This window comes from Panthera pardus, unplaced genomic scaffold (assembly GCF_024362965.1).
Source record: "Panthera pardus isolate Hobbes unplaced genomic scaffold, ASM2436296v1 HiC_scaffold_3, whole genome shotgun sequence".
NCBI lineage: Eukaryota > Metazoa > Chordata > Mammalia > Carnivora > Felidae > Panthera > Panthera pardus.
This window is the reverse complement of record NW_026526876.1, coordinates 15785473-15807389: the sequence shown is the minus strand read 5'-3', so window position 1 is coordinate 15807389 and position 21917 is coordinate 15785473. Positions and strand designations below refer to the sequence as shown.

General features: G+C 59.3%; 1 protein-coding gene and 1 long non-coding RNA gene across 6 annotated transcripts in view; one reads left to right on the top strand and one right to left on the bottom strand.

Moving 5' to 3' along the window:
* The window catches only part of RBFOX3 (RNA binding fox-1 homolog 3), a 422631-nt gene that overhangs the window by 131834 nt on the left and 268880 nt on the right, over nucleotides 1-21917 (bottom strand). The window lies entirely within an intron of this gene.
* Nucleotides 18738-21063, top strand: LOC109276829 (uncharacterized). Of its 2 annotated transcripts, none has more exons than XR_002084856.2 (3): nucleotides 18738-18891; nucleotides 19292-19480; nucleotides 20568-21063. It is a non-coding gene; the product is annotated as an uncharacterized LOC109276829 (long non-coding RNA). The 2 variants fall into 2 exon arrangements; XR_002084857.2 differs by having other exon boundaries at nucleotides 19292-19484.

Here is a 21917-nt window from a genome sequence, read left to right as displayed (position 1 = left end):
GTCAGAGCTGCAGGGACATGGCCACAAGCCAAGCACAAGTCTCAGCCACCAGGCGCTGGAAGAGGCGGGAAGGATTCTTCCCCTAGAGTCCCTGGCTGGGGTCTGCTGGCCCCCAGGCTGTGAGAGAATAAAGCTCCCTGGTTTTAAGCCCTCAGGGAGTGGTGATTTGTGTCAACAGCCCCAGGACAATAATCTTCTGGCCTTCAAATGCCTTACAGCAGCCAGGGCACAGCCCTGTTCCGGCCATGGCAGCCCTTTCTTCCCCCTCGGTGACCACCCCCCCCCCCGACATTATTCCTGACATGCCAACCCCTGGGACGCTCACCTTACTGGTGTCACACAACTGGACCCTGAGAAATCACCTTTTAGAGAGACGGACCTCAGGAGAACTGTTATTCCCCTGGGGGTATTTTGAATCTACTGTTTAAAAAATTTTGTTTTGGGTTTTTTTTTGGGGGGGGGGTTGTTCGCATTTTTTTTACTGTGGTAAAATATATATAACAAAATTTACAATTTTAGCCATTTTTAAGTGCAGTCCAGTGGCCCGAGATACATTCTCACTGTCGTACAGCCATCCATCCGTCCACCCACCTCCGGAACGTTGCCATCATCCCAGGCTGAGACTCTGTCCCCATTAAACACTAACTCCCCGTCCCCCGTCCTGACCCCAGCCCCTGGAAATCTCTATTCTACTTTGTGTCTCTGTGAATCGGACAACCCCAGGGACCTCACGTGAGTGGAGTCACACGGTGTTTGTCTTTTTGTGACTGTCTGACTCCACATAACGCAAGGTTCCCGTGCTCGGTCCGTGTGGTAGCAGGTGTTACAATTTCCTTCCTTTTTATAGCCGAGTAATATTCTGTCGTGTGGAGGGACCACATTTTGTTCCTCCATTCATCTGTCGCTGAGCATGTGGGTTTGAAGACAATCATACAGTTGGCCGTGTTTCCGGTCTGGCCGCCTGCACGTTCGGGAAACGACAACAAAAAACTGTGCCTGAGCCTTGCTAATTGAATCTCAAAGCCCCGCAGCTGTATTTTCCTGTCCTGTCTTTTCTGCCCTCTGATCTTGACTTCTATCTATGGACACACTTCCCTCTTATTTCCTGTTGCTATGCAAATGGTACAAAATGGTCTACACAACACGATGGGGATAAAAGCTGCAAGCGATGGCCGGCTGGTGGTCTCCCAGTCATTCCTGAGGCCACATGGGGCCGTGCACCGCCTGGACAGGGCACCCCGTCTCCCAACCGCCCAGTCTCCAACGGTATTTATCGAGGCCGGCAGGAGGGGCACGGCGACCGAGAAGGAGGACGTCCCCGCCCCCCGGGGGGCGCTGGGGCTGCGGGCCCTGCACACCTTTGCCGGCCTGGTTTCCTGGCCACGCTGGCATATGCCGGTGTCTGATTACGCCGACCAGGCTTTTCTTCTTCCTAACGCAAACCGAAGGGCAGCAGAGGCCCCGTCTGTGCCGCTCCCCTGGGAGCTGGGCGCCACACGCCATGTTCCCTTCAACACTCAGCTGAAATGGAGTTCAGTGATGGCCATGTCCGGGCGGCCGTCCAGTCCCCGCTTGGCTGCGGTGTCTTGGCGCCCGTCCCCTCTGTTTCTTTAAAAGCTGGCTCTTGAGTACGGACAGTCAGCCCGGGCTAGGTTCAAAGCCATGGTGGGGATGGGTCTCCGGTGCCAGTGAGTTCGCAAGGCCCGTCCAGCACGCCCTGCAGGTGCCCTGAAGGGGCACAGTGGAACCTGAAGATGCACGGCTTCGCTCTACGGAGCGAGGCAGGTCCGGGCTGAGAACTCATGGCCCCTGGGCGGAAGCGGTGGGTGGGACGCGTGGGGTTGGTGCTGCCCGCTTGTGTCCGTGAGCAGCGCCAGCGGGGGATGGGGAGGGCGGCGGAGACGGGCCAGGGAGCTGGGACGACGCACAGGGCGGACAGCGCCATTCAACACGCAGACGACCCGTGTGCTGGCCTCTCAGACGAGGCATGCTTTCTATCAATAATTTAGACATGCCCTTTCTCCTTTGGGAGACGGGCAAAATCTCATTTCCTGAGCAAATCCCCTAAGAAACCAACCTGTTCATTCCTCTAAGACTTTCAGAAATCTGTCTCCATCAACCCACTTACAAAAAACAAAAGAAGGTGATGGGTTGAGAATGCCGAAGGCGGGGTGCTAGGAAAGCCGTCTGTGGAGTGCACGGCGCCCGCGGGCCCTGGGACCGTCTAGGACCACGCCCCCTCAGTCTGCCCCCTGTGCCCCCCCACCCCCACTGGCTTCTGTAAAGCGGGAGACACGCTGTTCCAATGTGAGGCAACAACTAGAAAATCACTCGTGGGAACAGAGGGACACGAGGCAGAGATTTCCGTCTCGGGAAAAATCGGGGGATGGGATGGCTGCAGCCTTCTCCAGCGTCCCACAGGGAAGAGAAGATCCCTGCAGTGCTGGGCGGCACAGTAGGGCCAGGCCTGGTGTGCTCGTTAGACCTTTGGCAAGTGCTCAGCCTCCAAGTGCCTCGGTTTACTCTCCTGTAAGTGGGGTGAAGACAGTACGCACCCCTCGGTGCCCGTGGCTGGGAGGAGACGGCCATCGACGACAACGGGCAATAATGGCAGACCGGCTCACTGAGCTTGCAGCCGACCCTGGCTGAGTTTCACCCAAAGCGGAAGGGGAGGGTGCGGCTCTCCCCCGCCCCCAGCGCCCAGTCCCCGACCACAGGGGAGGGAGGGAAGTTTGCAACAAACCCCCAGAACGGGCCCCAAAGTGATGCCCAGGCTGACGGCTCCTTCCACCCCGGAGAGTGGGAGTCTAGGAGACTTCAGTGGGCTTCACCTGCACCCAGGGTCTCCTCTGTCCAGAAAGAGCACCACGCCCCCCACACGAGCAGGTTTACCCAGGAGGCAACACATTTCAAGCGAACACGTTTCACGTATGGAGTCTGCACTGTGTTCTCTGTGGTTTAGGAAGCACGTTGCACAAATCGTCATTCGTCCTCCCCAAAGGGCTGCCGGATGGGTGCCCCCGTCCCCGCGTACAGGTGGGGAAGCTGAGGCTTCTCCAGGTGGCCACGCCGGCAGTGGCCGGTGGCCTCGGGTGGCAGAAGTGTCACTGTCACGTTCTTTGGGGGGACGAGGCTGGAAAGGCCTGGTCGGGTGCTGACACACAGAGCAATTCAGCGTCCGGCCTCATTAGCCACGAGACCCAGCTCTGCAGGCCTTCTCGTCCAGGCTCAGGGCTCTGCAGGCTTGACCGGCGATCTGGGCGACCATGACCACTGCCTCGTCCACCACTGGTGGACCCCTGCCCGCCGGGTCCTTCCTGTGAGCGGGGACCTGCCACTGGCAGGCTGGGGAGGGGTCTTCCTGCTGGCCCAGCCAGGGCAAGGCCCCCTCCCCTGGATTAGCAATGTCACAAGCCTCCGGCCTCTTCCCGCAGCTGACAAAGGACTCCTGAGACCCCCTAAGCCACCTGAGCCCCGCAAACCCACTTCTGGAAGCACCACGGAGCCTGGGCACTCGGCACCATCACTGCCACCTGCTCCAACAGGGGTGCTTGGGTCTCCAAAGCCCCCGTTTGTGCTGGGGCTGCGGGCTGGTGCGGGGCAGGTGCTGGGAACAAGGCAAAGCCCACTTTCAACAGCCTCCCTCTGTTCTGCTCCAACCCTGCTGCATAACCGGGCCTCTGGTCTTCTGCGTCCTGATGATTTGACTTTGAGGCCTATCTGACCCTGACCCTGAAGGGACTGTCCCAGAGCTGGCTAATTCCTGAAGGACTGTGGCTTTAATGTGCAAACCAGCCAACGGGAGGAGCCTCCATCCACTCGGGGCCACTCCCCCCTGCCCTCGTCTCCCCAGGGCCGGCACCAGACCACAGTCCTCATGTTCTGGAGCCCAGTGCGATGATTCAGCCAGCCTGTCCTGTGCCTGTGCACCTGCCACACTGGTCCTTCCCATGGAAACCACAGCAAAGGCTCGTGCCCGCATTTTCCTGCTCCCTCTGCCTCCTGACCCAGCCTGGTGTTTCCCATGAGGGGTATCTCCTGCTTCTAGGCAACAGTGAGTACATAACAATCTGTACGACCGTCATTTCTGTGTCTGTGTGCCTGATTAAACAAATCCTGGGTCCCTTTGAAATTTTTTTTTTTTTTTAAATTTTTTTTTTCAACGTTTTTTATTTATTTTTGGGACAGAGAGAGACAGAGCATGAACGGGGGAGGGGCAGAGAGAGAGGGAGACACAGAATCGGAAGCAGGCTCCAGGCTCCGAGCCATCAGCCCAGAGCCTGACGCGGGGCTCGAACTCACAGACCGCGAGATCGTGACCTGGCTGAAGTCGGACGCTTAACCGACTGCGCCACCCAGGCGCCCCCCTTTGAAATTTTTTTAATGTTTGTTTATATTTGAGAGAGAGAGAGAGAAAGAGAGAGAGAGAGCAAGGGAGGGACAGAGAGAGGGGGAGGCACAGAATCTGAAGCAGATTCCAGGCTCTGAGCTGTCAGCACAGAGCCCGACGCGGGGCTGGAACCCACGAACCGCGAGACCATGACCTGAGCCAAAGTCGGACGCTTAACAGACTGAGCCACCCAGGCGCCCCACATCCTGGGTCCCTTTAAAGCACCTGCTGGCCTCTCCTCCAGGGTCTCAGCTCTTGCAGGGGGAGCTGGTTCTTGTGGCGGGGGGGGCGCTGAGTGCTTCCCCAAGGGCACGAGGAGTGAGTCGTGGTGCAGCTTCCAGGCTGAGCTCAGCCCGACGGCCACTACCACGGCCACCTCAAAAAGATGATTACCGCTCCGTGATTCCCTTTCGGGATTAACACATCTCTGCTCACTTTACCAATTCTGGAGTCTTCTGCTGGAAAGGGCCTCAGAAGTGAAGAGTGAAAGTGGCCTCCCATCATACCCATGTCCCGGCAAGCATCTGCCTGCGACTAACCCACACTGACAGGCGGTTAATTTGCAGATTGTGCCGGTATCGACAGCTCTGTTCATTTAATAATAGATAGTGGCTGTCCTCTGCTCACGCAGAAAGTCTTTGCTGAGACGGGAAACATGATAAATTGTGAATGTTTTATGCGCGCATTCCTGAGCCCCCGGGGCTAATGGGCAGGACTCTCAGTAATAATTACAAAAATGACTTTTGTTAGGGGAGGGGCCCCTAACGAGGACGGCTGAACTAGCAGAGCACAAGGTGTGGGCAGACGGGCTTCTGGCTTCCGTGTCTGGGCAACACCGGTCGAGTATTTGCTTCAGCAGACGGATGTGTTGGGGTGAGGTTCACAGCTCTGCCTGACCCGGATGACGTCGGATTTACAGAAACAACAGAGCAGAGCTGAGGTTCACAGGAGGGATCCCCTGTGGGCTCCTTGGACAGCCTTCCCTGGCTCTCCATGCCCCCCAGCTGCTGGCCAGCCTCCAGAGTGGCGGTGCCTCTGGGCTTCCCTCCCTTTGCCCCTTCTCTTCCGAGCAGCGCCTGACCATCCCCCCCCCCCCCCCCCCCCGCCCACCCGACGCACTTCTCTGTGTCCTGGTTCCAGCCACTGTCCACCCTCCACGGACTCCTACATCGAGGTTTCTAGCCCAGTCCATCCAGGTCCCTTCTGGACATGGCCACCCGGCTTCCCATGTCAGGGTCACGGCCAACTCAGTGGGTGGGACACAGAACTGGGAAGGTCCTCGGTGCTGAGCCAGCACCCCAGGCTCAGAGACTCGGGGTACTCACTCTCCCTGTTCCTCCCCGAACTGGCTTCTACCCACCCTCCCTCCACAACACCTCATGTGTCTGTTTGCTCCTTAGCACACTTAAGCACTCAAGTCACTCGGCGAGAGCCCCCTGCTCCCCAGAGCTCTGTGCACCCCTGGACCGGCCCTCTGTGAGCCCACGCTGAATGCTGCATCACAAACTCGGCCCCGTCGGACACCTCGGCAGCCGCCCGCAGCCTCAGGAAGGTCCGGACCCTTAAGCCGGTGGTGGCTCATATTGGGTGCCAACCCGCCCTGTAGCCCCACATCCCCCCGGCTCCCTCATCATGGGTTTACCCTGGGTTCCCTGATAAACTTGTTCATGCTTCTGGATCTTTCCTTTCCCTGCTGGAAAAGACCTACCCCTTTCTCTCCACCGACAAACTCGGATTCAACCAAATTATCGGGTGGCCTCAGTCAGCCCCGTCTTTCTCAGCAGGATGCGCACCTGTTGACGGGACCCTCAGTCCTCCGTGAGCAGCCCCTCTCCTGCGTGGGGGCAACGGGGGGACAGCCACACCTGGTCCTTCTCCCGACCCATCCCCTCCAGTGGGTGATGGAATATCCCTGCTCCTGAGGCCTCAGTCCTGGCCCTTCTCTTCTTACCCCGTGGCACCCCGTCCACACGCTGCCTGTGCTGCCCCCTGCATGCCGAGGATGTCCCACCTGGCACCTCTGGCCACAGTCCCCCAGGGTCGGGCCAGAGAGTCTCCCAGACTCCTCCAGCCCAACACGCCCAAGCTCGGGCCCTTGCAGAGAGCTGGTCCCGCCTCGGTGTCAGCACCTAGAATCCTCACCCACGCACGTGGGCAAGCCGCCCGGGGGCCACGCTGACCCCGACTCTGTCAGTCCGACCTCCAGAGCGCCTCTGCCACTCATGTGCCTCTCTCCCCCGTGGGCCGTGTGCCACCTGCCCAGCTCAGGTGCCACCGCTGCTCACCTGGGCCGAGTCCCAGCTGGTCTCGGGCATCCACTCAGGCTCCCATCAGACTCCTCTGCATTTAACCACCAGGGAGACCTCTCCTTGATGCAAATCTGATCACGCTCCCTCCTTCCCGTGAACACACTTCCATTGCTTCGTGGAGGGGCTCGGCCTGGCATACAACGTCCCATGGGGTCCAGCCCTGCCCACCCCTACAAGCTGCCCCTGTCCCCCCTCTCACGTGCGCTCCGGCCACAGGGACTTTGCACCTGCCCTTCCTGCTGCAGGCCCCTCCCCCTCCCAGGCGGTGGTCTAGCCTCTGACCTCAGACTAACCCCCCATGGGGACCACACAGGATCGCTTCTACTTTCAAAGCATCGTGCACCCCAGCCCTTTGGCCCTCCGAGCTTCTCGCCTCCCTTTCCCTCTAGTTAGGGCAGCTTTGCTCCGGCCCTAATCCCGGGGCATTGTCTCATCTCAGACAACGTAAGATGAGAACACACGGATGTCTACACGAAGCTGTAAACTCAGATCCTCTGGCCCCATGGACCGAAGAGATGCCCCAGGTTCACGTGCATTTGGGGGGAGGCTGTGTTTGCAACGGGAGTAGTGAGAGGGCCCTGTGGCCAGAGAACAGTGCCTTCTCCCAACCCCAGATGTCCACGTCCAAGCCCCTGGGACCCGTAACTGTCAGGCTACACAGCAAAGGAGGCTTATGATAGCAGGTGGAGTTAAGTTTGCTCCTCAGCCGACTTAAACTAGGAAGCCTGTCCTGGATTATGCAGGGGGGGCCCGGTGTGATCACAGGGTCCTGAGATGTGGAAGAGGGAGGCAGGTTCGCAGTGAGGAGGTTCACGTGAGAAACACTCACCCGGTCACTGCCAGCTTTGAAGGAGGAGGGGGCCCGTGAGCCAAGGGATGCGGTGCCTCCAGAAGCCGGAAAAGGCCGGGAAGCCAATTCTCCCCAGAGCCCCCTGAAGGAGCCCCGCCGACACCTTGATTTGAGCCCGTGAGGCCCGCGGGACTTCTCACCTCCGAGATAGTGAGGACTCGTCCCCACGTTTGTTTGTTAGAGCGGCGACTGGAAACGAACACCCTCTTCTCAGGGGAAAGGCCAGAAGCACACAGTCCTGCCTCTGTTTGCCATTTCCAGCCAGTCTCTCTGTCTCTCTTCCCTCTCCCTTCCGGCCTTCACAAGCCTTAATGTCTGCAGGGAACGGGGCACGCGTCCAGCCTCCCCACCGGGCCAGCCTGGCATGACCCAAGAGGAGCGGATTCCCAGAGGGGAACTGAAGGTCTCAGAGGGCCCCCCTGAGCCCCCTCCTCAGGGCTCCTTCCTCACAGACGGGAGGAAGGTTTTCTAAATCCCGTTCCTGGGACGCCGGCCTGGGCCTGCGGGAGCCCCACCCCGAGCCTTCTCCCACGTCTGCGGTGCTCTGCGGGGCCCGGAACTCTGCAAAGCCCCCGGCCCTCCGGACGGAGCCCCAGGCTGCTGACCCCACCGGAAGGAGGCAATTTGGGCAGGAAGAAAGGACACGTGACAGAAGATGCCTGGGCGGGCCCAAGCGGCACCTGGTGCCCACAGACGTCTTGGAGGAGGACACCTGCCGGCATCTCCCAAACGGGGGTTAAAGCCGGTGGGGCCACCCCCTCCTCCCCTGAGTACCCCCCTCCCCCTCCCCCAGCAAAGCCAGGGGGAGGACACAGATTAATTCGACATTTAATTGCATTCACTTAACAAGATTATCCAGCGGAGGTTAAAAAAAGAAGTCTGCCTCCCAGATGAAAAAAAAAAAGCCCTCTCTTTATCTATTTATAGCCCGTATATACATAACCAGAAACGAATATTTCTTTATGGACCATTAAAGATTTAATGTTTAATTTATAGCCACTTTCTCTGGCGGGGCGTCCAGGCACAATGTCAACATTTTTAATTAAATGAAATTTTTTTTTTTTTTTTTTTTTTTTTTTTTTTTTAATCACAAAGGAAGATACGTATTTAAAAGCCACATTTGAGCCAGTGAGCGAGACACAGCCGTGGTTTGCCGCTCGAGTATCAGATCACAGCCCGGGCCGTCTGTGTCCAGCTGGCGAGGCGGCCGCTGGTTCGGAAGCCTGGCGGCTTGGCCGAGCACGGGAGGCTCCCGGCTGCTTGCCGAGTGCCCACTGCATGCCGGGCACTGCCCCGGAAGGTTTACACGCTCGTACGTCTTTAATGCTCCCAGCTACGGCAGACGAGGAGGGGGCCGGGAGGGATGGGCCTCATGGTCAACGAAGCTCAGCGAGGCCGAACACGCTGCGTGAGGTCACACGGGAGCAGTAAATGGATGAGAAGCCCACATGTGGATCCACCTGGATTCCCGAACCCAGGCTCCTTCCTTTCTCCCACTGAGCACAGGCTCGGGAAGGAGCCTTCTGCCCAGCGTGTGTCAGGACTTCTGAGTCAATCGGCAGCTAAAGGAAGTGGCCCAGACACCTGGGCTGGGTATGCAGCCGTGCCAGGAGGACCTGTGTACCGTTGGGTCCCCAACACCCAGGCCAGGAGGCTCCTAGGAGTCCTTCGGCGAGGCTGAGCTTCGCGAGCGTGTGACACTCCAGGAGGGGCTCAGGTGTCCTGACATCGGGCGGGCAGAGACCCTGAGGTCTGCAGGAGGCCCGCTGCTGCCCAGCACTGATCCCTCCTGGTTCACAGCCCTGCCCGTTGGGTGGCGGGAGGTAAGGAGCATCCCTCGCTCCCAGGGGCCCTCTGCCGAAGCAGCGCCCACCCGAAGGAGGCCCCGCCCAGCCGGGGTCCGGACACGGTGACACTGAGAGGGACACCTGCATGCCAGCCAGTCCCTGTCCTGCCGCGGCTGCTCACAGGGACACAGTCCTGCTCCCCCATTCTTCACTCTGGAGCGCTGTCCCCGGCGGCTGTACTCAGGGGCAAGGCCATGTTAATTTGAACCGAGGGTGAAAATTGCAGGCAGCCAGCAGCTTTAATGGGGTACTCTGTCTTCCCCTGGCGGTCCCATCTCCTGGGGGAGGCTCCGGGAGATGCCGAGTCAGCATCGGGATGGGCAGGGGCCACAGCTGTTCAGCAGCCGGTACCTGGCTCGGCCTCCAGGCCCGCGAGTTTCTATCCTAGGGGTGCTGCGGCTCAGGGACGGTGTCCCCGCATTTCCCCTCCCCCCGTCCTGCGCATCCCGGGGACAGCGGTGGGCTGGGGGCGGCACCGAGACCTTGATCCTCTGCTTTGGGCCGGGGCTCCTGTACCTTCTGCTGCCAGAGCCAAGGACGGGGTCAGCTGTGCTCTCTCTGTTGCCCGGGCTCTTCCCACCTGGGAGGGGAGACAGGCCCCTGCCAGCCTGCACACTCTCGGTCACCGTCTTTTAGGAAATTGGGGAGCTCCCTCCCGACGTGTGCACTTGCACGGTCCAGAGCAAAGGGGTTTGCTGAGGACCCGCAACGGGGGTCCGTTCTGACCACCCCAACCCGCAAGGGGTGCCCAGCCCCCACCTTCCTCAACCTTCATTAGCTGTTGAGGTCAGAGACGGATTGGATCTGCTTTTCCCTGAAGGGAGGCGAGTCTCTGGAGCTTGTATTCCCATAAACCGACCCTTCATTTCTCATGTGAATCCACTTTAATTACAAAGCTAAATAATGAGAAGGAAATATTAAAATTAAAAAAAAAAAAATCCCTACACAAAGCAAGTTTGCTTGTGCCGGCCACCGGCTCTGAGAGCCAGGCACAGAGCGAGGGTGGCACCATGCCATTCACTAAAAGCATGAGTGTCACTAAATCAATAATTCATTTACTTTAATGAGATAAGTACTTTGAAAACTAATTGCAAACCTGCTCCATTTACTCCGACCCGTTACAGCCCTTAATGTAAATCACAGAACCATCGCTGTGGGAAGGAGAGAGTCTTTATGCGGAAGACACCCAGTCATCTTTCCCCTTCGTCCGAAGAAAGAGGAACAAAAGTTCTCCACGGGGACGGAAGCAAGGGCGGGGGGGACCAGCAGACTCTGTCCCCTGTCTCTCCTGCCTGGCCGCCCAGCGCCACACCGCCAGCCTGACGGTCGATTGGCCTCTTTCCACCGCGAGAGGGAAGTCATCAGGAAACCAAAACTCGGCAACCCCAGACCCCGGGGAAGTGACTGTCCTCGGGCCTCCGGAGACGCCGATGGTCTCCGGCGAGCCCTCAGCCCTCGGCTGCTCCCAACAGGCTGCTCCCCCGAGCCCCGAGCCTCAGGAGGACTGCCCGGTTCTAGAGAAACCCATGCAAGGTGTGGTTTTCAGCTCACGCTGGCAGGTGAAGTCCTGAAGGTCCCAAGCGTGGCCTCCGTCGCCTGCAAACCTCCAAGCAGCGGAAGAGGGGGCATCGGGCAGGGCTCTCGAGCCGCAAGCACCACGGGCAGAGCCCTCTGGTTTATCAGCCAGGGGGGCGGGGGGCTGAAGAGCCAGAGAACCCGCAGGGTCAGGGAAAGACACCCAAGTTCAGAAAAGAAAACGCAACGAGGGCACGTTTTTCAGCTTCTTACATCAGAGCCTTCTGAACCCTCTTTTTCTCTGTTTTCCTGTCCTGCTGCAAACAGATTCCGGGTTCCTCAACACAAGCCCACGATCACTTCTTGACATTTTCAGGGAGACCCCTTATTAGTACCTTTAGAAACTACGCAGCAGGATGTGTGTTTGCTCTGTGGTTCGGCGCTGGTCCAGCGCGGCTCTGGGGTCGGACCTGGCGCCCCGGGAGCGGCCGGCGGTGACGTTCTCTCGGTGACAGAGAGCCTGACCCGGTATCCCTGCGCCTCACACCCCACTCAAGAGTACAGGGCGGAAGCTCCCTCACTCGAAACCGCTGGGTGGGCAGCTGCCCTTACAACGCCACGTTCACCGGGCACCAAGCATGTGCTAGGCCAGCCCCGGCTCACTGGGGTCACTGGGGAAATGGGGTGTCATTTTCCCAAGCTAGAATGACGCCAGGCGCCCTCAGGGGCAGACCCAGACAGATGACAAGGAGCTACGGGTTCTGGGGGCCAAGAGGGGATGGGCAGGGCTCCGGGTGCTTCCGTACTGAGCAGGAGATGGGCAGACGCTTTGGGGGTGAGGCTGAGGCACCCCAGGGCTGTGGGAGATTACACCGTGGCTTCCTGGTGAAGGCCCCCGGCGGGACCCCCCTGCCCCACCTGCCCTGCCCTGCTGCTTGCAGAGAAGGTGACCTGGGCTGCCTCAACCTACCCTGGGGCGGCGGAGCTGCTGCACGCCGGGTTCAAAGACACGTCCCAGCAGATGTAGCCCCAAAGACCCGTGTTCCCGGCTTCGCGACGGAGGGAGGCCGCTCTGTCTGCGGCCACAGCTGGCTTTGTGATGCCACCGCCAAGACCAGCTCCAAACCAGAAACGTCAAAATTCTCTTTCCCTTGGAAATGCCGCGCAGCAGGGTGACATGTGTGCGGGCACGGAGAGAGTGGGGCAGCCGTGCCCACCAAAGGCCGCTTCTCCACGGTTGCACCGTTCTCTCCCCCGACGCTCGACCTGATGCGTCTTGGGACTCTGCCCCAGGAGCCGCGCTCGCCCGGGGGTTGAGGAGACTGCTGGGCGGAGTCCACAGGGCGGGACCCGCCACCGTGCCCTGAGGGATGTTCTGGGTGTCCAGTCCCTCTGGGAGGTGGGCACCTGCCCCAACGCAGAGGCACATGGGAAAGGTAGCAGCAGGGGAGGGGCTGCAACCTGGAAAGAGCCTCCACTCCTACGTTTCTGAGAAGCGGACAGGTTGCAAGTAAGTCTCGTCTGGGAGGCGACTCGTGGAGGAAGGGGAAGAGGGGAACTTCCAGGGGCCAAGGAGAGAGGCTGCTTTGCAGCCCGAGGGGGAGTGCCCAGCTGTCCGGGAGGGGCCGAAAGGGGGCAGAGCAGGGACACGCTAGACGTCTCCCTGTGCTGAAGTGGCGATCCCGGGCTCCCCAGGAACCGAGGAGAGGCCAGGACCCAGGCGCAGCGGTGAGCCCTGTGCTGCCCCGACCACACAGTTCCCGAGTGCCTCTTGGAGCCGTGACCTCCAAGCCCAGACAATCTGTGCACTCTGGCAACAGGGCATTTGTTAAGAGCCCAACTGACGGCTCCACACACATCAGTCTGGGCCCTCCAGGGCCCCGTGGCGGCCCGCAAGTCTGCAGGTGTGGGGCCAAGGGTCAGCGGGGCAGGTGGCCTGAGTGGCCGCAGGCTTTGGGAGGGGAGAGCGAACCTTCCAAATGGAGCAGCCTTGGGGCCAACTCACAAGGGCTTTGGCCAATAGCTGCCAGCTCCAAGGAGCTCATTAGCGGAAGGACGGCTGCCAGCTGCACAAGTTGCTGCTGGACGTGACGAGGGGAGCCAGAGTCCCCCGACCTCAACCCTGTGGCTGCCCTGGGAGCGTCCGAGGCTGGGCAATGAGCCAGCAGGTGAGACAGACCCATCACCCATCGTGCCCCTGCCGGTGCTCTGGGGGTGGGCGGGCCTGGGGGTGCATTCTGAAGGTCAGCCTGGGCCTGAGAGCAAGGCACCCCCGGGTCTGCTCTCTGGACAGAGCTCCAGAGCAAGGACCAGAAGAAGGGGGCTCAAACTGAGCCCCCGAGTAAACCACCTAGCCTCCCTGCACCTGCTCTCCCCACCTGCTCATCAGGGCCGATCGCGGCCCCGTGGGCTCAGCGCCCATCTGCGTGCTTTGCAGAGCTGGCTCTCCCTTCATCCTCTGGGAGGCCCTACGAGGCGGGGCTGAGCACCATCCCCATTTGACAGGTGAGGAAACTGCGCACACAGCGGGTGACGGGCGCCTGGACTCGGCCCCTTCCTGCTGTCACTCTCTGGGAGGTGAGCAGGGTGCGGAGCCCTCCGCGTGGCAGGACACCAAGGTAGCGCCCACTCCGCCACCCCAGGGCCTGGCCCGATCCACCGGCCTGCTTGTTTAATCACCAGGTACGGACGTGCAGGGTGAGGGTCAGGGTGGGAACCTGCCTTGTCCAGCCTGAATGCCTCCCTCTCCCCACCCCTGGCCAGAGTCAGTCCTGGGGGGTCCTTCTCCTCTGCTGAGGCTCAGCTTCTTTGGGGGACCCCTCCCCACAAAGTGGGCCCAATGTGCCTGGTGTCCTGCACCTCCCAGCCTCCCTCAGGAGACCTAGTGCCATTGGAGGCCTCAGCTCCCGCGTGCCGTGTGTCCCTTATGGAACTCCCACACGGGCCTGATCTTTCCTCAGCACCTCAGAGCTAGCACCCCTGGGAAGGAAGGATGTGGCCCTGTGGTGGGTGCTCAACAGAGTCAGAGGTGCCCAGAGGCTGCTTCCGAGAGCAAGAGGAGGTCAGCTGGTAGCCAGGCTCTGAAGGTATCACCACCTGCCAAGGCCAAAGCTAGCACCCAGGGGCCAGTCCTCTGCCCAGAGAGGCCTGGTCATGTCACGCCTGTGGCACAGGATACAGCCCAGCTGGGGCCAGCTTGCTGTCACCTGAGCCTGAGGGGTGTCCAATGCCCTGACCACGTGGAAGAGGACGAATGGCCAGCGGGGCAGCCATTGAGTAGGGGAGAACCGGGACATGAGAGAGATTTTCAGTCCGCATCACAGATTCATGCTCAGGATGAACCTCAAAGTCCTTCCCCAGCTCTGATGCCCCACCTGCTCTGGTCTGTTCACCCCCAGACCTCACCACCCTCCTGCTCTTTCCACAGGCTGCACTGGCCTTCTTGCTGGCTGTGGAGCTCTCCAGGCACACTCTACCCCAGGGCCTTTGCACCTGCTCCAGCCGAATCCCACTTTTTAGGGGGTCTTTGCTCAAATATATTTTCTCTCCTGGATTAAAATCACAACTCACTGCTCGCCCCCCCACATCTCCCTCACCCCCCCACCCCCCACACTCCTGCAGGCTCTTAGCTCCTGCAGGCACAATACGGCATGCATATTTGTGTATTCTGTTGACTGTCCGTCTCCCCTAGAGCAATGTAAACTTTACAAGAGATTTTTATGTTTTGTCCACTGATGTGGATACTTATGTGTCTCTGGAGCCCAGGACAGGGCCTGATTCAGAGCTGACACTCCATAAATATTTGAGTAAGTGAAGGAGGAAGTATGAGCACCCATGAAATAATATGCACAGAATTCCTCCCTCCTCCCCTCCCCCTTCCTTCCTTCCTTCCTTCCTTCCTTCCTTCCTTCCTTCCTTCCTTCCTTCCTTCCCTTCCTTCCTCCCTTCCTTTCCTTTCCCTTCCTCCCTTCCTTCCTTCCCCTCTGCCCCTGGCAAAATGGTGTCCTGAACAGCAGAGAGGCCTGGAAACAAGTTGCAGGCAGAAATGCCAACCAGATTCCACAGAGGGTCCTCCAGGACCGTGCTTTCCACGCTGCTGTGTGCACACGGGTCTCCTAGGAATCTCCTAAAATGGAGATTCGCTTCAGCAGGCCTGGGGGGGCGGTGCGGGCGGCTGAGCGTCTGCGTTTCTCGCCAGGTCCCAAGTGAGGCCCGTGCCCCAGGTGATGCGGATGCGGCTGGAGATGGGACCACGCGGAGTCTGGCTCAAACACCACGCAGGTGGGGAGCAGAATTCTATTCTATTCTAAACCGTTTCATTTTATCCGATCCCCACGGCCACCCCGATCAAGGGATCAGGCTGGGCTCAAAGTCTGCACATACACCCCCCCCTCCCAGCCTTCCTTGCTCAGACAGAGGTCCCCAGAGTGGCTGCCCCTCCCGGTTTCCCCTCCTCCTCCGTCAGGGTCTTAGTTTCTGACGCGGCCTGGAAAGCGGCGGAGGGAGGAGGGCATCAGAACACCTGCTGTGTTTACACAGCATTGCTGGGGGTTCCAGCATTCATAGCACTCAAACTTTGAGTTACTTTGAAATTCCTTTGTCTGCCAGGGCTGAATTCTCAACCGAAATAACCACTCTGGAAGGGCTCCTCCTGGGTCATGGCTGTGTAAGAATTATAAATTACGTGGTGAAGCCACAGCCTGACCACACCTGGAGTGTGGTAACCGAGCCTCAGTCCTGCCGTGGAGGCTCCCCAACCCCTGACCTGAGTCTGCTGAGCTCCCACAGTGGCTGCGGGGGAGACCCCAGAGGGGAAGGACACCTACGGCTGGCCCGCGCGCAGACGTGGTGGGGACACGGCCCCCCTATCTTGGTTCCCTGCTGCAGGGTCGCACAAGCTCTCGGACATTTCTCTCTGAATTCCACCTCGGCTGTTCTCTGAAGGAAAATCAATGGGAAGATCTCAATTAATCACACGGGGGCAAATTGATTAGGGTCCTAAATTAGGTCAGTGCTGCTGTCTGCTCAGAGGGTAGGACCCCTTAATCATGGTTTCATTCGTGGGAGGTGGACCACAGGCAGAGGTGGAAAGATCTGGCCAGTCTCCGCGGGCTTATCGGGAGGGCCATGGAGGGGAGCTGGTATCTGTCCCTGGCCCACTCCCCCTGCATGGCGCTGGAACGCATCCCTGCCTGGGGCACGAGACAGGCCAGGCCATGACTGCTTTAACAGAATCACTCTTTTCCTTCCTGCTGGATGGAAACCGACCGGTATGTCCTCGGCCATGAGTGTGGGGGAAGCCTAGACCCTTGGCCGCCAATCACCTGCTCTGGTGACCTTCTCCTCCCTTTGTTTCCGGTTTCTGCTAAAGGAGCAGCCGATGAGTTCGACAGGTGAGGCCAGTAAAGGTAAGCATCAGCCAGCACCCCCAAGAATTCTCCCTTGGCCGTTCCTGGTGGCTGTCACTTGGCTGAGCTGGGTTTGGGGCCTTCAGCTCAGGGAGGGTGACACATCTGGGGCTAGTGAGGCATTCCAGCATCCCAAGGGCTCTGAGAAGCTCGGTGATCCCTCCTTCTCTGGGCACTGGAGGTCTGTCGTCTGGCTGCAGAAGGGTGACGGTCCTGGACACGTTCAGGCCAGAGTGGAACCTGCAGCAAAAAGGTGAATGTTTCCATGATTCCATTCCTTTCCTCCAGCACAGCATCTTGGAAGGAGGCCAGTACTTGTAAGGAGCAATCCAAGCGAAGATCAGTACTTTATAGGCGCTTTGTAAATTCTGTAGCACTTTGAATTTATGTTATTTGTTTGGAACGCTGGAAAGGCACACAGACTTTCTGCTGACGCTGTGCCTTCTCTCCCGGGGCAGGTGTTCACCTGTCGCGGAGGCCCGGCTGGAGAAGCTTGCCCTGCTCTGACGCAGCTCTGTAAGCGGCTGCCAGGAGAAGAGGCCGGAGGCAGAAGGCTGCTTCGACTCTACGTGAGCTCCCCTTGCCTTCTCTCTAGGCTGGCCGGCCGAGAGTCGCCTGGAAGGCAGACAAAGGACGCTAAATGCCCCCACAACCCCCTGCCTGGAACCACAGCTCCAGGAGATCTAGGGCCCAAATCCCCAGTGCCTAGAGCGGTGACTGGCACACAGGGGCAGTATTTGTTGGCTGAATCATGCTTGCACCCTATTAGAGGGGCGGACTGTGTCCCCCACAAAGGTATCTCCGTGCCCTAACCCTCAGAGCCTGTGAACGTCACCTTGTATTTGGAGAAACGGTCTTTGCAGATGGCGTAAGTTGCAGATCTGGAGATGAGATCATCCTGACTTCAGGGTGGGTCTTAAATCCAATGACAGATGTCCTTATAAGGGACACTGGACTCCACTGACACCTGGAACCACCAGCAGCAGCTGGGACAGGCAGGAAGGGTCCTCGCCTGTAGTCTTCGGAGGAGGGCGGTCCTGCTGACACTGTAACTCCAGGCTGTACGAAAACACGCTTCTGTTGTTTTAGGCCCCCTGGTCTGTGGTGAGTTGTCACAGCAGCCACAGGACAGGCATGTACACGCTCGGGTCTGCAGCTTACTCCCGGCAGGACACGTTTCCCTCGAACCTCCCCGAGGCCACCCTACCTGGTTCTTTCTGTCGTGCTCCCGGGGCCCTCAGAAAACACGGGCACAGACTATGGGCACCTCTGGGGACAGGCGGGAGCCGCTGCCTCCGTGGGGCTTCCCCCTGGCCGAGGCCCCTTTGGAGGAATCTGCCCAGACGGAGGTGTGGGGAAGGGCCTTAGCCACCCGGTCGTCACTGCTGCTCCGGGGACCCTCAGTCCAGAAGGCAGAGTTGTGGCAGTGCATCAAAACAGCACTGAACTTTCCCAGAAAGCAGTCGGTGCGGCCTCTGTCCAGAGCTGACTTTCTGCCACCTTCTCAGCAGGAGCCGTGCCCGGCGCTGGCTCGGCTGGGGGGCTCGGTGGGCAGATGCCATCCCCACCCGCATCTCAGACCACCAAAGGCAGGAGGCAAACAGTTCCGGAGAAGAAAACCCCTCGCTGCCTCTTTGCCAGTACAAATGCTCCCAAGGAAACCAGACCTCATGAGATCGCCCTGAAGGTTTTTAATTTAACGCCGGTTTCCTCCCGAGAGCCGGCCCTGGGGGTCCACAGTGAACTGTCTTCAGGGGCCGCTGGACCCAGGACCCGGGGCCTCTCACCGACGAGTGCGTCATTGGCAGTGTGACCGTCCTGTCCCTGTTCCTCTGGCCTGATCGGCTCTCAGGCAGGACTCATCAAAGCTTTTTGAAAACCCGGGTAAATTATGTCCACCGGGTTGCCGGGATGCCTGTCATTTGATTAACTTTTTCAGAGCGCTCTGGTGAGTGGGAGAGCCCGATTTCCCTTCAGATACGTGGAGCCGTTTGACCTCATTACCTCCGGGCATACAGGTCTGTAATTCCCAGGGTCTCCCCGGCTGATGTTAGCGACTTTCCAATTTCCAGAAGGGGCTTAGTTTCCGAATCCCTTTCAAGATCACCGCTATTTTATACTTTTTAATTCCATTAGGTGAATCCGCTCCCATTCCGGAGATTTACTGGGCTGGGATTTCGCAGGTAAGCTTATAAACTGCTTCCCGACAGCCCCGGCCAGGGAAGAGCCTGCCAGCTCTGGGCAGGTCGTGCGTACCAGAGGCCGCAGGTGACTGTGCACAGGTGGCTCGGAACCGGCTTGGAGTGGGGCCCGAGACAGTTCGAGTCAACACGGCCCGTGGCTCAGCGTCCGGCTCGCTCAGGAGTTTCGATTTGCTCCTCAGGCTGTCGCTACACAAACGGCTGGGACAGTGGACGGCTTTCCCGACAGGGCTGCCTGCCCGTGACCGGGGAGGTGAAGCTGTCTGCGCAAGCTTCTGTGGGCGTGCCCCCGCCCCCCTTCTGCAAGGGATGGCTTTCCTTTCAACCTGAAGACTGGGCCACCGTCCGGAGGCAGGAACACCCTTGAAACAGTTAAGGAGTTCCCTGGGCACCGCTGTCCTGGCCCATGTCCCCCAGCTGGTGTGGGACCCCGGACGGCTAGTGGCCCCTCTTCTCTTGAAGACACTCCAGCCCCTGAAGGAAGTGTCCTCCCTGTCCTGGCCTGGCCAGTGTCTTGCCTCGCTGCCCTCGGTTCCTGCTGGCCTGCTAGGTGTCTCATCCGGGTGACGTGTGTGCTGATGGGACCGTTCTGTGATCGGAACCTTCCCGGTACTTCTCTCAAGGGGATTCTTAGCCACCGTCAGGAATGGAAGCGTTTGGCTCTGTGTTCATGTAACCCGGGGTTGCTAATCGGCCCCAAAGGGGGTCCTGGCAAAGGGCTTCCCAACCCTGGAATTTCCTGAGTGACAGGAGGGTCTCTGTCATGCTCAGGTGGTTTCAGGATGGGGGCAGACCACCCACCTCCTGATCAGTGGTTGGAAGCCTGGACCAGCCCAGGTCCTGGTCCCCGATGGGGGCTGGAGGTTGAGTTCAATCAAGTGGCCAAGGATTTAATCGATCATGCCTACGTAATGAATCCCTCATGGAAACTCTGGGCACCGAGGCTGGGGCAGCTTCCCAGTAAGTGAGTAAACGGATGTGCTGGGACCGTGACGTGCCTGATTCCACGGGGGGTGGGCGTGGAAGTTCCCAGCTCCCCCTGGGGTCTTGTCCTAGGCATGCCCTTTATAATGAAACTAATCGTTATGTATAGGGCTTTCTTTCTTCTTCTTCTTTTTTTAATGTTTAATTGAGGGAGAGAGAGAGAGAGAGAGCGAGAGAGAGAGCCAGTAAGCATGAGCGAGGGAGGGGCAGGGAGAGAGGGAGACACAGAATCCGAAGCCGGCTCCAGGCTCCGAGCGGTCAGCACAGAGCCCGACGCGGGGCTTGAACTCATGGACCCTGGAGTCATGACCTGAGTCAAAGTCAGACACAACCAACTGAGCCGCTCAGGCGCCCCAGTATAGGGCTTTCTTGAGTTTATGTGACGTTCTAGCAAGTTACAGAACTGAGGGGTCATGGGAACCTGTGAATTTATAGCTGCTCAGTCAGAAGGACTAGTGTCTCTGAGGTTTGGCTGGCGTCTGTGGGGGACGGGCCCCAGGCCTGCGGGGTCTGCTGCTAACCCCGGGTGGTCAGTGCCGGAGCTGGAGTGCAGCCCGCCCTCTGGGGTGGACACGGGCACCGCGTCGGAGCCGTGTGTCTCTGCGTCCGGGCCCCAGTCTCAGCTCTGAGTCTGGGGTGGCCCAGTGTTGGGCGAGCCACTTAGCCCTGTGGGCCTCGCCGTCTCCTCTTCTAGCTGACGGGGCTGGGACAGACGAGCTCCAGGGTCAAACGCCGTGAGCACCTGTTCACCCATCGCCGTGGGGGGAAGCTGCGGGGACCCCTCCGTCTTGCTGGTCAGAACCCAGCTGCCACTGTCCTTCCGGGAGAGCGAACCCCCTGGGCCGCGGAGAAGCCCAGGAAAGATCTGGGGAGCGCCGAGCGTGGGAGCGAGCACACAGCTCCGGCTTCAGTGCTCTGTGGCTCTGGGTCCACGTGTATCGACTGCCAGCACCCCGTGTGCTGCCGCCCCCCGCCCCAGGCCTCACCTGCACATGCACAGATGCTCTTGGTCTCGTGAACATTTCGTTTTCTGCAGGAGTTTTCACCCTCCTCTCTCCTCTAGCCTGACACCCATCTTGTCCCACTGTTCCCGAAAAGCCCGGATTCCCTGCACCAGCATCCAGGGTGGCGTGTGAATGCTCAGGGTCGGCAGGGTCTCACCCGTCCTCCAGCCCGGCCCTGGCCGACCCCACCTGACCTTTGTGACGATGCCAGCGCTCCCCCGCCCGCTGTGTCTCCCCTCCCGCCCCGGTCCTGGAGACTCCCCCCACCATTACAAAGTTCTCCCTTGGCCACGACTGACCTCTGCCTTTCCCCAGGGTCCCAGCCCTGCCCTCTGGGTCACAAAAGTCAGAGGCACCTCGGTGGCTCGGTTGATTAAGCCTCCGACTTGCGCCCAGGTCATGATCTGTGGTCTGTGAGTTCCAGCCCCGCGTCCGGCTCTGTGCTGATAGCTCGGTGCCTGGACCCTGCCTTGGGTTCTGTCTGCCTCTCTCTCTGCCCCTCCCCTGCTCATGTTCTGTCTCTCTCAAAATAAATAAACATTAAAAAAACGTGATATAAAACATTAAAAAAAAAAAAAAAAAGGTCAAGTTTGATCCCCTCCTCTGAGACCGACTTCTGGTCTCTCATCCAGCTTGGGGCTGGCTGCCCACATCCCGCGTCCCGCATCCCGGTCTGTGGGGTCAGCAGGTGTGCCCGCTGCACGTCCCCTCCTCCTGGGCACCAGGTCGCACGCATGGCCTGGCCGACTCCAGCCACCGTGACGACCCATCCGATGGCCTCCTCCTCCCTGCCTGTCTTCAACACCCCTTTCCCGTCCAGCCTAGATGCCCTTCTGGGGTGAATAACATCCACCTAGAACGTCAGCACATGACCTTATTGGGAAACGGGGCTCTTTGAGGATGTGGTAAGGTCCTACTGGATGAGGGTGGTCCTAAATCCGGTGACTAGGGTCCTTACAAGGGCAGATTTGTGCAGAGACGCAGGCTCTCCTGGGCGAGACGGCCGTGTGAAGACAGAGGCAGAGACCCGACAGATGTGGCTACAAGTTCAGAAGCCCCCGAGGCTGGAAGAAGCCCGGAAGGACCCTTCCCTGACCTTTGGAGAAAGCAAGGCCCTGCTGACACGGTGCTTTTGGATGTGTGGCCCCCAGAACCACGAGAAGAGGTTTCTGTCGTTTGAAGTCCCTGGTTGGTAGTACTTTGCTATGGCGGCCCCAGGACGCTCATACAGACCTCCGAGTCAGTCCTCCAAACCCACACGTTGTCCTTGACCCCATGGCATGCAGTACTGCCCCCTGCCCTCCCCACTGCCTCCAGACTGAGAACAACGGGAGGCCCGCACCCCAGGACAGAGGCCCTATTCCCGTCTGCTGCCGTGGTCGGCTGTCCAGCTGGGTTCCTTCTCCCAG